General features: G+C 46.9%; 1 long non-coding RNA gene across 2 annotated transcripts in view; it reads right to left on the reverse strand.

Annotated features, from left to right (window-relative positions):
- Positions 1 to 17919: 17919 nt before the first annotated feature.
- Positions 17920 to 20556, reverse strand: part of LOC150061098 (uncharacterized) — a 39048-nt gene continuing 36411 nt past the window's right edge. For both annotated transcript variants that reach the window (XR_016536193.1, XR_016536192.1), the window contains one exon: positions 17920 to 18189. This is a non-coding gene — a long non-coding RNA (uncharacterized LOC150061098). The remainder of the gene's footprint in view (positions 18190 to 20556) is intronic.

Here is a 20556-nt window from a genome sequence, read left to right on the forward strand (position 1 = left end):
TTCAATTGATCTGAGATTTACCATATGAATGTAACCCCCAACATTTCCCTGATTAACCATCTGGATGTAACACCTGGGAGTGCCCTGGTCTCGAGAAGGGATATAAGCTTTGAGTTGAGAATAAACGGGGCGCTGCAGTTTTTGCCTGGGCTGCAGACCTCCCGGACCCGATGTGTTTGTCTCTCTTCTATTTTTTCCAGTCCCTGCCCCCTATTTCAGGAACCCCAATTTGCTGCCGGTACGCCCCGGCATCTGGCGCCCGAACAGGGACCCTGAAAATCTGGGACGACGGTGGAGGACCCCGCTGTGGTGAGTAACACATCGTAGGACTATTAAGAGAGGATCTTAAGAGAGTGTATAGTCAGGAGTAAAAATTATGGGTCAAGTTAATAGCCATAGGTCATTTGTACCGATCTTAACAGACCTACTTGAAGCCCACGGAACGTGGGTGGAAAAAGGGGTGCTTCAGAGCTTCCTACAGTTTGTCGAGGAAGCATGCCCGAGGTTTTTAGAGGAGAAATTCCAAAAAACCTGGCAGCAGATAGGAAAAAGAATTCAAGAATATTATAATGTATATGGCCCCGAAAAGACCCCAGTAGAGGCTATTGATGTATGGAATCTAGTAAATGAATGCATAGATCCTCAACATGAGAATGCTGAACTTAATCTTGAATTAAGGGAACTTTATGAGTTAAAGGACCCTTCTGAAAAACCTGAGGCTGAGCCATATGCCGCAGCCCAAGAGAGTCTAAGTGAGATCTTGAAAAGGGAACAACAACCAGTAGATATTGAGTATCAGAATTCAGGTTTGAATATCAAGGAGGAAAGTTATGATGAGTCAATGGAGGGCCGGGTGGCTACGATAGAGAAGAAGTTAGAAGAAATGCTACATTTTCTATCGAAAATGGGGATGGAGCAGAGAGCCCCCCCAGAAGTAGGAAAGAAAGATGACCCTCAGGCCACTATGATGTCTGATTCTAAACCTTACCCCTCACACCCACCGCCACCGGCTGCAGCCTTACGGCCTCAATCCCTTTTTCAACCTTTAGGCAAGCCTAAAGGCCCTAGCAACAAGTCCCTTTTAACAGGCACCACAACCAGGCACAGTGCATCGCAATTAAACCTGACTCAGGCTGCTAGAGAGAGGGAAGATATTTCAGGGCCTCGATGCTTCCCTAGTTTAGTTGATCATGATGAACAAGTATACCATCAACCTGTTCCTGTTAAACTATTACAGGATTTAAAAAGTGCCTGCTCCCAATATGGGCCAACTGCCCCTTTTACTCAAGTAATATTGGAGGCCGCGTGTGCTGGTATTGCATGCCCAAATGACTGGAAGCGGCTTGCCAGAGCATGCCTTAGTGCAGGAGAGTACTTATTATGGGAGACAGAGTTCACTGCACAGTGTCGGGCTAAAATTGAAACAAATGGGTCTAAGAACCTGCCTTACACTGTTGATCAGTTGTTAGGAGAGGGAACCTATAAAAACACCGAAGATCAATTGGGTTATGCAAAGGAGGCCTATTTACAAATAAATGCTGCAGCGAGAGAGGCTTGGAAAAAGTTACACAATTCCAATCGTACAAAAAATCTAGTAGAAGTTAAACAGGGACCGAATGAACCTTATCTAGAATTTTTGTCTCGATTAATGGAAACTGCAGACCGCCTAGTACAAGATGAGAACGCAAGGAGGATTATAGTTAGACACATAGCCTATGAAAATGCCAACGCCGCCTGTCAGGCGGCTATCAGACCCCATAGGAATAAGGGAGGAATCACGGACTTTATTTCACTGTGTGCTGATATTGGACCCTCCCATGTACAAGGCCTTACTTTAGCCGCCGCTCCTCAAGGAAAGACTGTTACTGAATTTCTAAAATATAGAGGTCAGCGGCATTCTCGGGATGCTAGACCCCCAGGGCGTTGCTTTTCTTGTGGACAAATAGGACATTGGATGATGCAATGCCCAGGCCAGGCCAGGCAAAAGAGAGAAAAATCACCTGGCACATGTCCACGCTGTGGTAAAGGGAAGCACTGGGCTAAAGATTGCAAGTCAGCAACAAATCGCAATGGCCGCCCGTTTTCAGGAAACTGGAGAAGGGGCCAGCCCCTGGCCCCGCAAAACCATGGGGCAGTCCCTCCCTCTTCTCGGCCACAAGTGCATCTTCTAACAACCCCCCAAGATCAGTCTCCAGCCTCCTCCGTGCCACCCCAGGCAGTGCAGGATTGGACCTCTGTTCCTCCACCTGCTCAGTATTGACCCCAGAGATGGGGACACAAGCTCTCCCCACGGGGTCTTCGGCCCCCTTCCCCCGGGAGTGGCTGGATTGCTGTTAGGGCGAAGTAGCTCAGCCCTTAAAGGGATACAGATTACACCTGGCAAAATTGACCAGGATTTTACTGGAGAAATCAAAGTTATGGCCTCTGCCCCGAAACACATGGTATCGATCCCAGCCGGTCAAAAATTAGCACAACTAATACTTGTGCCTTTACCTCCCGGGGAAACTGCTAATTCCCCATGTGGACAGAGAGGATTTAGATCTTCTGATATCTATTGGGTACAAAGCATAAAACAAGAGAGGCCTGAGATGACTATATTTATACAAGAAAAGCCCTTTAAAGGAATATTAGACACTGGAGCAGATGTGTCTGTGATATCTAAAAAACATTGGCCAGCCCAATGGCCCCTGACAACCTCTATGACTTCCCTACAGGGGGTTGGGCAAGCAACTGACCCACAGCAGAGCAGTGCAATCCTTGTTTGGAGAGATGAGGAGGGGCACTCTGGTCATTTTCAGCCATTTGTCCTGGATCATCTGCCAATTAATTTATGGGGTCGTGATATCGTGGAAAAAATGGGAGTGTATATGTTTAGTCCTAGTGCTGCGGTCACTAAGCAGTTACTGGATCAAGGCCTCCTCCCCTTTAGGGGACTAGGCCGAGCAGCACAGGGGGAGCTAGAGCCGCTCCAACCCCAGTCTCGCCCTACGAGACAAGGATTAGGGTATTCCTTAACGGGGGCTGTCGTTTGTCCTGCCCCTCATGCTGATCCCATAAATTGGCTCTCTGAAGAACCAGTATGGGTCGAACAGTGGCCTCTCTCTCTAGAAAAGATCATTGCAGTACAGCAGCTGGTACAGGAACAGCCGGACTTGGGACATGTGGCCCCTTCTAACTCTCCATGGAATTCTCCAATTTTTGTTATAAAGAAAAAGTCAGGTAAATGGAGGCTGTTACAGGATTTGAGAAAGGTGAACGCCACAATGGAACTGATGGGGGCCCTACAGCCTGGCTTGCCTTCACCCATGGCAATCCCAAAGGATACTTATAAGATTATTATAGATTTGAAGGATTGTTTCTATACTATACCCCTGGCGCCTCAAGACTGTAAGCGCTTTGCCTTCAGCGTCCCCTCTGTTAATTTTAAAGAACCCATGAAGCGATATCACTGGCTTGTGCTTCCACAGGGCATGGCAAATAGCCCAACTTTATGTCAAAGTTTTGTAGCTAGAGCCATTTCTTCCACTCGTGAAAAATTTTCTTCTGTTTATATTGTTCATTATATGGATGACATCTTGTTGGCTTGTTCTGACCCTATCGTCGTACGACAAGCCTTTGGACAACTAAAGCAAGATCTGAGCCTCTTTGGCCTTATAATAGCAGCTGAAAAGGTTCAGGAACACCCCCCTTTTACATATCTAGGCCATATATTAGGCCCACACTATTTTAAAAGCCAAAAAATACAATTAAAAACTTCACACTTAAGAACTCTTCATGATTTTCAGCAATTCTTAGGAGATATAAATTGGCTTTGGCCTTATCTAAAGCTCTCCACAGGAGAGTTAAAACCCCTCTTTGATCTCTTAAAAGGAGATACCAACCCTACATCCTTATGCGAATTAAATCCTGACGCCAGGAGGGCCATCCAAATTGTAGAAAAGGCAATTTCCCAGCAACAAGTGACCTATTGTGACTATTCTAAACCATGGGGAGTTTACATTTTAGCTACTTCTCACTCCCCAACTGCTGTATTGTGGCAGGATGGCCCACTTTTATGGCTTTATCTACCATCAACACCAGGCAAAGTGCTGACCCCCTACTACGAATTGGTAGCTAATCTGATACATATGTGCCGAGTGGATTCCCGTAAATATTTAGGTCAGGAACCTCATTTTATCTGTGTCCCATATAATTTACAACAACAAGATTGGCTATTCGCCCATTGCGATCCTTGGGCCATTGCTTGGGCCAATTATACGGGAAAAATTTTGCATCACTACCCGTCTAACAAACTTCTCCAATTTGCTGCGTGTCATACGTTTCTATTTTCTTCCATAGTACAGGCCTCGCCTTTATCTTCTGCCGCTTTGGTATTTACAGATGGATCCTCAAATGGAACGGCTGCTTTGACCATTAATGGGAAAACTCAATCTTGGGTTACAGGTTTTTCCTCCGCCCAAGAGGTGGAATTGGAGGCTGTTTTACAAGCACTCGTCCTGTTACAAGACGAGCCCTTTAACTTATACTCAGACAGTCAATATGTAATTCGTGCTCTTCAAGTCATAGAAACTGTTCCCTTTATTGGAACTACTAACTCCAATATCCAGACCCAATTTCGCCAAGTACAAACTTTGCTTTGTTCTCGCAACCACCCCTGTTTTTTTGGCTTTGTTCGAGCTCACACTAATCTTCCTGGCCCTTTAAGTGAGGGCAATGCGGTTACTGACTCTGCCACCAGAGTTTACTTAACTCAGGTTGAACTTGCTAAGCAGTCACATGCCATCCACCATCAAAACAGTCGAGCCTTGCGCCAACAGTTTAAATTATCTAGAGAAGCAGCACGACAAATAGTTAAAACTTGCTCCAACTGTGTCCCTTTTTCACCAGCCCCCCATTTAGGTATAAATCCACGAGGACTGCTTTCTAATCACATTTGGCAGATGGATGTCACGCATGTTCCATCATTTGGCCGATTAAAATATGTTCATGTTACTGTAGATACTTATTCTAATTTTATCTTGGCCACCCTCCTTGCAGGGGAAGCCACTAAACATTGTATTTCTCACTGCATTCGATGTTTTGCTATGATGGGAATTCCCTCGCAAATAAAAACAGATAATGGCCCTGGCTATGCAGGCCGAGCATTTCAATCCTTCTGCCATTCCTATAATATCACTCATATTACAGGCATTCCTTACAATCCTCAAGGTCAAGGCATCGTGGAGAGAGCTAATGGATTATTAAAACATCAAATTGCCAAAATACAGAAAGGAGAGTCGTATCCCGCTACCCCTGTGAATATACTTAATCATGCTTTATTTGTTTTAAATTTTTTGAATTTGGATTCAAATAATTTATCTGCTGCTCAGCGATTCTGGGAAAAAAGAGAGCAGTGTTTTATTTTATTTTATTTTATTTTTGTTTGTTTGTTTGAAAAGATGCACTGTGGGCCTAAAACAGAGGCCTGGGTGGTCAAGGGACGCCTTGACCCCCCCTCCCCTTCTGAGTTTCTTGTCGATAACAAGGCATACCTGAGAGTCCCACCAGCAAGACATGTCTAAATCTAAAAATAACTGTTTGGTGAAAACATTCATTTGAGCTCATGTTTTTTATGTTAAGTGTATCTGATTGAGTCCAAATTTCTTGTTATATGTCAATGTCTGATTCTGTTTAAAAGTCTCTGCTTCTCTGTCTTGTTCGTGTTACTTAGTTTTCCTTGGGTATTTTGTTTTGTTTTGTTTTTGTCCAGTTTTGTCTTTAAAATTGGTACCAGTTCTAAATATGGATCCTTATGGTTTTTCTGCGTGTACACAAGCACATCCTTGTTATCTTTTTGAATATTTCTGGGTAGTAAAAAGTTTTTCGCTCCACTCGGGCCTGGTATGGCCCCTCCCAATTGGCTGCAGCTGAGGTTGCAGAGGCCAGACAAAGCAGCTGCAGTCTTCGTCTAGTTTCCTTTTTCCTACAACCTGCTGAAGTGACAGTCTAGAGACAGTTGGTGGCAGGACACAAACTTCAGTCTTTAATTTTAGCTAGTCGCTTTGTTAAAAAGGGCTTTGTTTTAAAACTTGGTTGTCACCCACAAGAATAAGATTAGCAAAAAACCTTCATGATACTAAAATTTTCCGGAAAATGAACGGCCGATATTAATTTTGCGCGCTTTAAGATCTTTGAGTATAGAATGTGTGTGCGAATGGGTGTGAGTGAACATGTTCAAGGTTAAATTGTCAGCATGCTGTATAAAACAATGGTTGAGCTCATTTGAAACACAAAGGGAATTGGGTAAATCTAAGTCTGAACTTCAAAAAATTAGTAGGTTTGAATGTTTCCTATATCTCAAAGGTTTATTGCATTGTCTTAAAGAAAAGCTGGTAAATATTTTTCTAGATCCTGAAATCTGCATTTTATTGCAAGGCATACAGCTGTTTACATTGTAAACATTGTATCCTGTTCAGCACAGAGGTGTTAGGGAATTTGGGATTTATTACTATAAGTTAAAGTTTGGAAACATGTATTAGAGATCTCAATGTAAAATTGTTCATTAACGTCAGAAACTTTGCCTGTCTGTCTTTTCTTGCAAACTGACACTAGAAATCTGATGGTAAAATGTGGATAATGTGATTAGTATTTTAAAGGAATGTTTAAAGGTTTATCTCCATGCAATTGGGTGTATTTTAAAAAGGGGAAGGAAACTAAGTCCAGACTTAGGCTTTTGGTGCACTGATGTCTATAGTTCTTGCATTAGGGAAAAACTGTTATTTGAGTTTAAACTGTTGTTGGAGTTTTAGACAGTAATCTAAACTGCAAAAGAGCCCCTTTTTTCTAAAAGGCAAGAGGAGTGCCTTGGGCCCTAGGGGGCCTGAGGGCAGAAGGAGTTCTTTGTGCCCTTAAAGGTTTTTCAATTGCAAATAAAGGCTAAGGTGTTAATTGTTTAAGCCAGTATCAGTAAAAGTTATTAAGAACATTGGAAATGGGTTTCTAAACAATATCTGAAAGTGAAGTTGTCTTAAATGTTTAAAGAAAGAGAAAAAAGAAAAATTAGGACTACCAAAATGATTGCTTAATTGCTATTTAGCCTGCTCTTATAAAGTCTCCTTATAGCAATTTCCAGCTGGCCCATGGAGAAGGACAGCAATCCTTATTCAGATGTAACTTTGGCTCTTACCAAGTTCTAGGTAAGATCATGCTTAGAGACTATTTCTGAGTTGACCACCTTGTTGCTTCTAATTGGAGTAACTTGGCCTTTTGTAGGACTCATTGATCTGAAAGCTGCAGTTTCCAGCCAGTCCGGGCAAAGCAAGGTCCCTGTGAGACTGTGGTGTCTAATCTGCCAGCAGAATGCTGAGGCAGAGTTGCTTTGGAGCTCAAAGTGGCAGAGTGCTAGCCTTGAGCTGGAGAGCTGAGGGACAGTACCCAGACCCCGAGTTCAAGTCCAGCAACCAAGCAAGTGAAATGCCCATGGGATGTTTATCCCTGTGTGGAGAGACACTACTGGGACAATGAAGTATCCAGATGCAGAAAGCCTCTGCGTGGATGGCAGAGATGGTGTCAGATCCTAGAGTCACTCGTGCTTGGCCATTCAATATTAATCAGAGCCGGGAGGTCATAGAATAGTTTGTAAGCATGCCTTACTAGTGCCCGTGCCTTTCATAACTGGGCAGGAACTTGTCAATCTTCTGTGATAGTGGGTAGTTTAAAGTCCTAATTGAGCGAAATTTTTATTTATTTATTTATTTATTTTTGACACCAGCCACAAATTCAGGAAAAGTTTGTGGATCTGAGGCTTGTGTCTTTATTAATCTGTTTAGATCTGACAACTGAAGCATTGTTAAGGTTGCAGAAATTTAGTTTCCCAGACAATCAAGAAAAGCCTTTGCAAATGGGTGCTATGTAAGCTACACTATTGTAGCCAAAGATGGTTTGTGCAGTTGTTAAATGTTAAATATGATCTCCAGTTTGGAGCAAATTATTATTCCTGATATCTAATCCTTGCAATCCCTGATAAAACAGGCTAGGCTTCTTAAGGTCCCTGGTCAAGCACAGAGACAACGCCCTTGAGTCAGCTTGAAGAAGTCACAGAAGCTGAATCTCCGCCCATCAATCCCCTTTAGATGAAGGGACCAGTCATTTTTGGAAAGTGAGACAGGATAATTAGAGATATTAGAGATAGTGGAAAGAATAGAAATTGCACTTGTGTTTCTTTTAAAATAAAAATGGGGGATATGTCGGGAGCAAGAGTGGAATCAAACTGTACTTTGATTTGCATCAGATAATTGCTTGATTGTCTTATTGTTTTTTGGCCTTCTCCTGTTCAATTGATCTGAGATTTACCATATGAATGTAACCCCCAACAGTTCCCTGATTAACCATCTGGATGTAACACCTGGCGGTGCCCTGGTCTCAAGAAGGGATATAAACTTTGAGTTGAGAATAAATGGGGTGCTGCAGTTTTTGCCTGAGCTGCAGACCTCCCGGACCCGATGTGTTTGTCTCTCTTCTAATTTTTCCAGTCCCTTCCCCCTATTTCAGGAACCCCAATTTGCTGCCGGTAGGCCCCGGCAAAGAAGGAAAGAGAGAGAGAAAGAGAGAGAGAGAGAAAGAAAGGCGGGCTGAGCGTGTGGCCTAGAAGTAGAATGCTCGCCTAGCATACACAAAACAAGCCCTGGGTTTGACTCTTCGGAAATGGTGTTGTGGCTCAAGTGGCAGAGCACTACTAGCCTTGAGTAAAAAATGCCCAAGGACAGCGCCCAGGCCCTGTGTTCAAGCCCCAGGACTGGCAAAAAAAAAAAAAAGGAAAAATAGGCTGAGAATGTAATTTAGTGCTAGAGTGCTTGCCTAGTATGCATAAAGCCCTGAGTTCAAATCCTCAGTACTACATAAGCAGAAAAAGCTGGAAATGATGCTGTGGCTCTAGTGGTAGAGAGCTAACAACGAGCAAAAGAAACTCAGGGACAGTGTCCAGGCCATGAGTTCAAGCCCCAGACTGTCGAGAGGAAGAGAGAGAGAGAGAGAGAGAGAGAGAGAGAGGGAGACAGACAGACAGACAGACAGACAAAGACAGAGAGACACCAACCAAAAAATTAAATTCAATAAATGGATTTAATAGGCTATTAGATATAGAGAAAGAGAGTATCAGCAAAGTGGAAAATAGGCCAGAAGAGACTATCCGAATGCCCCAGAAAGACAAAAGGATCACACACACACACACACACACACACAATCAAGGACCAGAAGAGACTATCCAAATGCCCCAGAAAGACAAAAGAATCACACACACACACACACACACACACACACACACACACACACAATCAAGGACCAGAAGAGACTATCCGAATGCCCCAGAAAGACAAAAGGATCACACACACACACACACACACACACACACACACACACACAATCAAGGACCAGAAGAGACTATCCAAATGCCCCAGAAAGACAAAAGGATCACACACACACACACACACACACACACACACACACACACACAAAATCAAGGACCAGAAGAGACTATCCAAATGCCCCAGAAAGACAAAAAGATCACACACACACACACACACACACACACACAATCAAGGACCAGAAGAGACTATCCGAATGCCCCAGAAAGACAAAAGGATCACACACACACACACACACACACACACACACACACACACACACACAATCAAGGACCAGAAGAGACTATCCGAATGCCCCAGAAAGACAAAAGGATCACACACACACACACAAAATCAAGGACCAGAAGAGACTATCCAAATGCCCCAGAAAGACAAAAAGATCACACACACACACACACACACACACACACACACACACACATCAAGGACCAGAAGGTTAGAGTGAGAATATTTAAATACATTTAGTTGGCGTTCTGGAAGAAGCCACAGGAAAGAGGACAAATGAAGATTTGTCAGAACCAAAGGAAGATGTCAACCTATGGCTCTAAGAAAGCCAACAACTGCCAAAGACAAAAAATTAAAATGAAAGCTGTTTAGACATGGTGTGATCAAGACAAATTTGTCTCTTACTGGCAGATGACACATCCATCTAATTCCTTAGCTAAGTCCAGTGTGGCGGCTCACGCCTGTAATCCTAGCTGCTCAGGAGGCTAAGATCTGAGGATCGTGGTTCAAAGCCAGCCCAGGCACTAAAGACCGAGAGACGCTTTCTCCAGTTAATGACTAGAAAACCAAAAGCGCACTATGGCTCCAGGGGTAGGCTGATAGCCTCGAGCTGAAGAGCTCAGGGACAACACCCAGGCGCAGGGGTAGGGCAATAGCCTTGAGCCGAAGAGCTCAAGGACAGTGCCCAGGCCTGGTGCTTAAGCCCCACAACTAATAATAGTAATAATAATAATAATAATTCCTTGGCTGGCCCTGGGATGCAGTGTTCCATTCCCTGGGAGCCAGTCCTGTGGACAAGGGCAAGGCAAGTGACACAACCAGAGTGTCAGCAGAGCCCAGCAGGGTGTTTTCAACTCCCGTGTTCACGGTTTAGAGCACAATAGTAGAACTGATGGAAACCTAACCCCACCCACGGGCTAGATTAATTCACTTTCAGAAGTCTAACCTGCATCTATGGTCCTACCACACAGTCTTGGTGCCTCCCTTTGCATTGTCATGCACTTAGGGTTTGATGGAGACGCTTGTCTAGTAAAAAGACTCATAATATTGTCAATCAAATGTCAGAGCTTAGGCAAGAGGTGGTCTCTCCTCTCTTCGTGGAGAATATGGGGGTCAGGCCAGGCATGGACTGGGAGTCCTGGCCCCCTGCCCAGAGCTCAAATCACGGTTCAGAGGGGTTTCCAGGGGTAAAATGGTTTCATTCTCCAACAATGGGATTTCAATAGTGGTTCAGTATAGTAAACACCAGGACCTGTAAAAGGAAAGTTCTGCTAGGCACCACACAGAAGGCTGAGATCTGAGGACACAAGTTTGAAACCAGCCTAGACAAGAAAAGTCCATAAGACTCCTATCTTCAATGAACCAGCAAAAGAAGTAGAGTATGGCTCAAGTGGTAGAGAACCGACCTCAAGGAAAAACCTAAGGGAGAATGCAAAGCCTTTAGTTCAAGCCCTAGTACACACACACACACACACACACACACACACACACACACACACACACAGGATTCTCTAAGTGACCCATCAGTGACATGGAAAGACAGAGAAACACCCGATCAAATCAAAACAGCCTGGGTTACATAACTGCGTCAGCAGTGAATCACTGCGGTGTAATGGAAAATTCAGATTGGTCACTAGGAAAAGTAAAAGGATAGCTAGGGTGAGTCAGCAGGCCCACCCTCCGTGCCCCTGCCATGCAGACACCTACTGGTTGATTCAGACTCTGGCCTTTGTCTTCCTGTCTTCAGTGTGTTGATGTTTCACAATGGAGTGTCACACAAGATGTGAGTTTCCAACAAGGTCTGGGTCAAGGCCCCTGCTCACCGAGTCTCTGGTCTGTTCTAACAGGTGAGCTCAGCACAGGTGAAGGTACCCCCACCCCCGCGCTCTGCATGGGTTATACCTGAAGACCATGTGCAACAGTTCTGGAGGGCAGAATGCTCCCCTGCTCTGATGTGAAGTACTTCCTAGGCGATCTCTGACAACCCTCTGCTCTGCTCTGGACTATAACGTGGAAACTCCCAAAACAACCCTTGGGGGTGCTGTGCTGTGCTTTTTGCCTGACAAGCAGGTGCTCCACTACTTGAGCCTTGTCCCCAGCCTCTTTTGCTCTGAGTTATTTTTCAGATAGGGTCTCATGCTTTTGCCAGGACTGGGTAAGGATCAGGATCCTGCTACTTCTGCCTCCCACATCGATGGGATTAGAGGCGTGAGCCACCACGCCTGGCTCTCACCAAACACTTTTCTCTGCAGCTCACTCCCCGGCGAGTGGGTGGGAAGAAACTTCTTCCTTGGGAAGGCCCAGCTTAGCCATGAACACAACGGCCTGACATTCAGAAGAAGATGTGACTCACCTGATTCCACCCAGCGCAAGCGGAACCCACTCTTCCAGGCTGACCTCTTTTTAGGGTTCCCATATTCAAATTAGCCAACAGAGCATGCTCAGTTGCCATGGGCCTTGCCCACTTGTAGAGAGGCAGAGGCTGGCCGCCTTTCCTTCTGTAACAGTTTCGTTGTAGCCTGGAAGGCTGCTGCCAGCCACCATGACAGTGGCCCCCTGGCTGGAATTGGCTCCTCAGGGTGCAGGAAATGAGAAGCAGGCTCTGTCCTGACGCTCCAGTCTCTCTTCCCTCCATGGAGTAGCAGACCAAGGGTTTCTGCCAGCATTCACTGGGGCACTCCAGGTCCCGGCCTTTTATGCCCCCTCGCCCTGGGAAGCCTACAGGGCAGTGTAGACCCCACATACAGCTGAACAGTGCTGTCTGCCTAGATACATCAGGCTGAGCCCCCGCCCCCAGCCTTGCTCCTCCAATCCCCTCTGGAGCTTCTGAGGACGCTGGGCCCCCCAGCCTGGCTGCAGGGTCTGACAAAAGTCAACTCCAAGCCAGGCGCTGGTGGCTCACACCTGTCGTCTTAGCTACTCTGGAGGCTGAGATCTGAAAATCACGATTCAAAGCTAGCTGAGGCAGAAAAGTCTGTGACTCTTATCTACTATGAATCACCAGAAAACCAGAAGTGGAGCTGTTGGATCAATATGGTAGAACACAAACCTTAAGAGAAAAAGCTCAGGGCCGGGAGTTTGGCCTAGTGGTAGAGTGCTTGCCTAGCATGCATGAAGACTCAGGTTCGATTCCTCAGTACCACATACATAGAAAAAGCCAGAAGTGATTCTGTAGCTCAAGTGGTAGAGCACGAGCCTTGAGAAAGTCCAAGGACAATGCTCAGGCCCTGAACTCAAGTCCTGGAAAGAGAGAGAGAGATGAGAGAGAGAGAGAGAGATGAGAGAGAGAGAGAGAGAGAGAGAGAGAGAGAGAGAGAGAGAGAGAGAGAGAGAGAGAGAGAGAGAGAGAGAGAAGGAGAGCAGAGAGAGAGAGAGAGAGAGAGAGAGAGAGAGAGAGAGAGAAGAGAGAGCAGAGAGAGAGAGAGAGAGAGAGAGTGAGAGAGAGAGAGAGAGAGAGAGAGAGACAGAGAGAGAGAGAGAGAGAGAGAGAGAGAGAGACAGAGAGAGAGAGAGAGAGAGAGAGAGAGAGAGAAGAGAGAGAGAGAGACAGAGAGAGACAGAGAGAGAGAGAGAGACAGAGAGAGACAGAGAGAGACAGAGAGAGAGAGAGACAGACAGACAGACAGAGACAGACAGACTGAGAGAGACAGAGAGACAGAGAGAGAGAGACAGACAGACAGAGAGAGAGACAGAGAGAGACAGACAGACAGAAAGAGAGACAGAGACAGAGGGCGCTCAGGGACAGTGCTATACCCTTGGTTCAAGCTCCACAACTGACCAAAAAGGAAAAAGTCCAGGTAGAAGGGAGTCTGTATGTGTGAAACCAGACAACGGCTCCGGAAGTCCAGGGAACATGGCCCTAGTACACACCCCAGTCTGCTGATGGTTTATGGCTGTGTTTCTGTCAATACTGGGGTTGAACCCAAGGCCTGGACACAGCCATCCCTCAGCTTTTTTGCGTAAGGTTGGTACTCTACCACTTGAGTTGTAGCTCCACTCCCAGCGTGTGTGTGTGTGTGTGTGTGTGTGTGTGTGTGTGTGTGTGTGTGTGTGTTTAGTTAGAGATGAATCTCATAGCTTCTTCTCCAAGGAAACACCGAATGGCAGAGAACAACAGTGTAGCCATAGGGCCCGGAGGCCCTGGAGGCCCAGGCAGTGGAGGCTGCAGGCACCGAGGCTTTGGTAGCGGTCTCCAGGGCCAAGGTCAAGGCCATGGATGGCAGAGGTCGGGGTGGCGACTGCAGGCGCATGGACAAGGAGCGGGCCCCCATCACAAACCAGGCAGCCTGGCTAAGGACATGAAGATGAGGTCTTGGGAGGACATCTGTCTTTCCTCCCTGCCTTATCCAGGCCTCTTCCCTCAAGGATGAGGCGTTGAAGATTATGCCTGTCTGCAGGAAAACTCGAGAAGGTCACCATGACCACACCTGAACCAAATTGTCCCCAGCTGCTGTCACCTCCGCGTGAGCTGAGACCTGCCCCGGGGGAGGCAGCTGTCCTTATTTAGGACAGCTTCTGTTCTTCCTCGGGGAATTTCAGCCCCTTGTCTTGTTATTATCCATCTTGTCTTTCCTGAAACCCAAGGGGATGCCAAAGTGACACCAGAGAGAATCGCTTAAAGACATACAAATTGGAAGCCGAACCCAGGCCCCTGGCTGACACCTGTAATCCTAGCTACTCAGGAGGCTGAGATCGGAGCCGGCACAAGCAGGAACGTCCCTGCAATTCTGATCGCCGGTTAACCACTCAAAAACTGGAAGCAGCACTGTGGCTCAAGTGGTAAAGCACTAGCCTTGAGTACAGAGAGACTCAGGAACGGCACCTCAGCCCTGAATTCAGCCCCACAACCAAAGGAGAAAAGAAATCCGAGACGAGGTTGACCTTGGAGAAGTTAGTGATAGAGGTGGCTGGAGGGTAGGGAAGAGAAAGGTGGCTTCTGGAATGTTCTCTTTCCTGCTCCAGATATGGCTTTCACCTTGTGAAATTCACTGTACTGTTCACTTAGGCTTTGGGAGCTTCTCTGGTGTTCCATTATGACAAAGATTCTTTATTTGGCCAAACTTTCGTCAGGCTCTGAAGCATCTAGGCCCTTCCAGGCACTTCCTTACAAAACTCAGCTTTATCACAAGGCCTGCTGTGTGAGCACTGGAAACCTGGAGCAGCTGCACTGAGTCCACAAACACAGGGAAAAGTAAACCAGCAGTAAGGGAGGCACTGCCTGGAGGGCGTCGTGCAGGAGGTAATAAGAGGTCTGGAGAAAAGAGCTACGTGATTCTCAAGACCATCGGGCAGGAGGGTCACATCAGTCCCCCAGACCCCAAGAGCGGCTCCATGCAGCCAGTACGTGCTCTCCCTGCGTCCTTCAGTCTGATCGGATGCCTGTCCCCGCACACGCCTCTGGGGTCCAGTCAGTCTGCGGTTCACCTACAAGGTTTCCAGGGTCAGAGGGCCAGGACGTGCCGGGGCCTGCATGCTCGACTGCTCAAGGCGATGCTCATGTGATGTCTGGCGATCTGCATCCAGCACAGCTCAAGGCCATGGTGCAAGATGAAAGCCCCTGTGGAGGGGCCTCCGCCCTGATGGCCGAGCGGGGCTCTTTTTCTGCTCTCAGGACCAGAGCCTCCATCCTCTGCATCTGATCGTTCTTGGTAACTGGCCCGACCTTCCTTTAGCTGGAGTCTGGATAGGTTGCTATAGCCGGCATCTACCTTCCCCATATCTTCTTAGTGATTTTCCTTGCTCCCTCCCCATGCTTTGCAGAGCTGTTCTGGCACTGAGTTCAGTGTCTGCCCATGGGGATCCCGGCTCTTCTTTACCATGTGTTCACAGGCATCGGTGACTTTTTTATAGTCAATACAAATGTTGTTGTTCTCAGCAAATTTAAAAGGGAAGGAATCAAGGTCTCATCCCGTCTTCCTGCTGGCTGCCCCTTTGCCGGCCCTGACTCCTCAAGTCTGTGGCTGAAGGGATGTTTTCAGGGCCAGCCTTTGTCAGAAGAGTGGATGTTTGTCACTCTTCCGCCTCCAAGGCCACCAGGCCAACGGTGGGGGTTGCTGTCCCAACACAGGCAACGAGAGCCTCCTTTCCTGTTAGAGAAGCATCTGGAAACTTGACCAAGACAGCTTCACCAGCAAAGCAAACAACTCTTACCTCACCTGCATCCTGTCTCTCTCTCTCTCTCTCTCTCTCTCTCTCTCTCTCTCTCTCTCTCTCTCTCTCTCTCTCTCTCACATACACACACACACTCCATCAACTTCTAAAGAGAACTGGTTTGCTCTGGCTCATAGCTTGGAGGTTTGGGTCCCCAATCACCTGTCTTTATTGCTTTGGGGACTATAATGAGAAGATCCATCACAGAAAACAAGAAGCCAAGCACTGGTAGCTCATGCCTATAATCCTAGCTACTCAGGAGTCTGAGATCTGAGGATCAAGGTTCAGAGCCAGCCCAGGCACAAAAGGACCTGAGACTCTTATGTCCAATTAACCTCTAGAAAATGGGAAGTGGGGCTTGGCTCAAGGGTAGGGTGGCAGCCTTGAGCTGAAGAGCTCAGGGACAGCGCCCAGTCTGAGTGAAAGCCCCATGACCCACACATAAATAAATAAATAAATAAATAAATAAATAAATAAGGGCTAGGAATGTGGCTTAGTAGTAGAGTGCTTATCTAGCATGCACGAAGCCCTGGGTTGGATTCCTCAATACCATATGAATAAAAAATAAATAAGAAAATTAAATTAAGGCTGGGAGTTTGGCCTAGTGGTAGAGTGCTTGCCTAGCATGCACGAAGACCGGGTTCTATTCCTTGGTACCACATACATAGAAAAAAGCTGGAAGTGGTGCTGAGGCTCAAGTGGTAGAGCTCTAGCCTTGAGAAAGTCCAAGGACAGTGCTCAGGCCCTGAGCTCAAGCCCAGGACTGCCAAAAAGAGAAAAAAGGAAAAAAAAAAGAAAATTAAAAGAGAAAAAATAATTTTAAAATTAAGTGTAACCTAAAATGTCCAAAAAATTAAAATAAACTAAAATGGCCCTGTTTTAATGTGTGATTTAACACCTCTCAGCAAATGTACACTACCTTGCCACCCGGTGTTGTAGAACACTCCCATAGCCCGAGAAGATACCCTATGCCCATCTGCTGTCCCTCTTTACTTCCATCCCAGCCTTGGGACTCCACTGCGGACGTGGCTTCCTGGACACAGAACTGGCCTTCAGGGCATGACATGAAAGTGAAATTCTGCAGCACCACGTGTGTGCGGTGTCTGGCGTGTTTTCTCTTCGGTGATAGGTGTGTGTATGTGTGTGTGCACGTGTGCATACATGCATGCATGCGTGCTCGTGCTGGGGCGTGTGCTTTTGTTCAGCTTGCTTGCTTTCAGCTGGCACTCTAGCACCTACACCATGCACACCTCGCCTCCTCGCCTGGCTTTTTGATGGCTCACTGGAGATGGAGTCTGGAGTTTCCTGCCTGGACTGCTTCCAAATCATAATCCAGGTCTCAGCCTCCTAAGCAGTTAGGATTACAGGTGTGGGCCACTGGTGTCTGGCCAAAAATTATTTAATTCTTTTAAATTTTCCTTCTCTGCTCATGGGGATTGAACTCAGGGGCTGGGGCCCGTCCAAAGCCTTTATGCTCAAGGCTCCTGCTCTACCACTTTGAGCCACAGCACTGCTTCTGGTTTTCTGAGGGTTCATTGACACGAAGTGTCTCAAAACCTTCCTGCCATGGCTGGCTTTGAACCGCAGTCCTTGGATATCTCAGCATTCTGAGTAGCTAGGATTACAGGTGTGAGCTACCAGTGCCCAGCCAAAAAAAAATAAAAATAAAAATAAAAATAAATAAATAAATAACTTTTTAAAATGGTACTTGGGGGGCCGGGAGTTTGGCCTAGTGGTTAAAGTGCTTGCCTAGCATGCACGAAGACCCGGGTTCGAGTCCTCGGTACCACATAGATAGAAAAAAGCCAGAAGTGGTGCTGAGGCTCAAGTGGTAGAGCGCTAGCCTTGAGAAAGTCCAAGGACAGTGCTCAGGCCCTGAGCTCAAGGCCAGGACTGGCAATAAATAAATAAATAAATAAATACATAAATAAAATGGTACTTGGTACTTTAACTCAGAGCCTTATGCTTGCTAGTTAGACACTCTACCACTTGACCACTTGAGCCATCCCTCAGCCCTGGTATGGGTATCATGGGGCTTGAACTCTGCCTGGGTGCTGTCACTGAGCTCCTCAGCTCAAGGCTACCGCCCTATGATATGGATAGCTTCATGGTTGAGTGCCATCTCAGTGGTAGGACACTACCCTTTATTGGTAGAAGACTGTTGGGGTATCTTCCCTGTTCTGACTATTTTGATAATGCTATTACAAAATATTTGTGTCCAGCTTTTTCTATCATCTCATTTCTCTTAAGTGGGTTCCGGTGTGGGGAGAGGAAATTCCTAGGTTATATGACCAAAATTGTGCTTCAGTTTGAAGAAATTGTCTTGCTTCCATATTTCATTTCCACACGGACAGGGCAGCGTGGAAGCTCAGGAACTTTTCCTTCTCATCAGAAACATCACGGTTGTTTACTCCTGTAAGCAAAGATGAAGAAACAAATCTCAAATGTATTGGATCAAAATTTTACATTACATAAAGGGCTTCAGAGTAAAGATCCAAAGACCCAGAGACCACAGACCACTTTTTAAAAAGAAATACTGCTATTATGTAGTTGTGCAGAGGGATCACAGCTACAGAAGGCAGGTAAAGGGTGCATTTCTTTTTGAACAATGTCACCCTTCCCCTTGCTCTGTCCCAGGTTTTCCTTCCTGTCCACCCCAAGCTGTATAGCTCATTTCTAACATGAGTGTTCAGCGAGTACCATGGCTGCAGCGGTGTCCCCTCTACTTTTTGGTGTTGTTGTTGTCAGTTGTGGGGTTTGAACTCTGGCCTGGACGAAGGTAGCCCACAGTTACAGAGTATGTGTGGTCTGCCACGCGTGCGCAGTCCTTCCTCTTCCTCCTGGGTGGAACAGGACTCTGCTCAGCGCAGACAAGAACCGCCACGGACTTCTTATCACCAGCCCCTTCTCGGAAAGGCAGGGGAGGGCCAATAACTTGTCTGGGTTTTCTGACTGGCTGTGGGGAACAGGGAGTCTGGTTTCTGTGACTCAACCTGGGTAGGAGAAAGGTGACTTGAAGCCCAGCTCTGGTGACTCACACCTGGAATCCCAGTTACTCAGGAGGCTGAGAGCTGAGGGTCATGTTTTGAAGCCAGTCAGGGCAGGAAAGTTCTTGAAATCCCTTTTTCCAGTGAACTCCCTGCCCCTGCTGACTATAAAGTGCCACCCTCAGCAGAATGTGGCCCTTCACAGGGACTGGCTCTTTCAATTTTGGGAAGGTGGGGTGGGAGGTGGTACTGGGTCTTGAACTCAGGGCCTGGGCACTATCCCTTAGCTCTTGTTTTGTTTTGTGTTTTTTGGTGGGTCATGGGGCTTGAACTTGGCCTGGACACTGTCCCTGAGCTCTTCAGCTCAAGGCTACCACGCTATCCTTGAGTCAAGCCCCGCTTCTTGTTTTCTAGAGGTTAATTAGAGATAAGAGTCTCAGGTTCTTTTGTGCCCGGGATGGCTTTGAACCTTGATCCTCAGATCTCAACCCCCTAAGGAGCTAGGATTACAGATGTGAGCTACTGCGCCTGGCTCCCTAGATTTTTTGCCCAAGGCTAGTGCTCTGCCCCTTGAGTCATAGTTCCGTTTCCACTTTTGTTGTGATTAATTGCAGATCAGAAACTCATGAGCTTTCCTGCCGAGGCTGGCTTTGAACAGTGATCCTCAGACCTGAGCCTCCTGAACCGCTGGGATTACAGACATGAGACATGGCACTGACACACAGGCTCCTTCTTGAAGAGAGCCATTTCCAGCACCTCTGCCCATCGGCTGAGTTCTTTATACACAATAGGTCATCAGTCCATGCCTGGGGAGTTTTTGGTGTTTTTTTTTTTTTTTTTTTTTTGCCAGTCCTGGGGCTTGAACTCAGGGCCTGAGCACTGTCCTTGAGCTTTCCTCAAAGCCAGCGCTCGATCACTTGAGCCACAGCACCACTTCCAGCTTTTTTCAGTGTATGCAGTACTGAGACTCATACCGCTCTACCACTAGGCTCCGCTCCCAGCCCCATGCCTGGGGAATTTGACTGTGCTGGGCAGCTCTGCCAGCAGTGCCACAGTCTTGTGCAGGACTGTCTCTCACTTCTCCTTCCATTAGTGGCTAGCAGGAAGCACACAGGTGAGGAAAGCCAGTGCGTCTGTGCAGGTGACACACTGACCAAGGCTGTGTGCCCAGGCAGGCTTTGGGCTACGCCACAAGACGAAGGACTTGACTGGATCTGGTATCCCCTCTCATCTGTGACTCAGTCTCCCTCGGGCACTTGGATTAGAATTGCTGTTTTCTGGTCCTGGACAGGAGGTTTTAATCCAGGGGCCCTGGCAGGGTCCAGGGGTCTCTCTAGATGGTCTCTCCACGGCTGGGGAAGTCCTGGCCTGTCTATGCCTTCTAAGGACCCCACGGCCCTACATTCTCCTCAGTTCTTGGGTCTAAATTCCATCATCTCAGACCAAAGCTCCCTGGGAAAGGCTTTATTCATGGGTGTCTCTCAGCACCCCAGCTGTACCCCCTCCTGATGGGGGGCTGAGGAGGGAAGCTTTCAACACGTGTGAAACTGAAAGCAGTGGTTCATGCATGCCGCTCCCGCTGGTCGGGAGGCAGAGATCAGGAGCACTGAAACACAGAGCCCTAGAAGAAAGTGAAGCCTCATCTGAAAAATAACCAAAGTAAAAGAGAGCCAGGAACTTGGCCGAAATGACAGAAAGCTGGCCTAGAAACCACAAGACCTTGAGCATCACATGATAACAACAACAATAATAATGATTAAAAAACAAACAAACTGGGGGCCGGGAGTTTGGCC

The sequence above is a fragment of the Megascapheus bottae genome, chromosome 7, assembly GCF_031878675.1.
Source record: "Megascapheus bottae isolate mThoBot1 chromosome 7, mThoBot2.hap1, whole genome shotgun sequence".
NCBI lineage: Eukaryota > Metazoa > Chordata > Mammalia > Rodentia > Geomyidae > Megascapheus > Megascapheus bottae.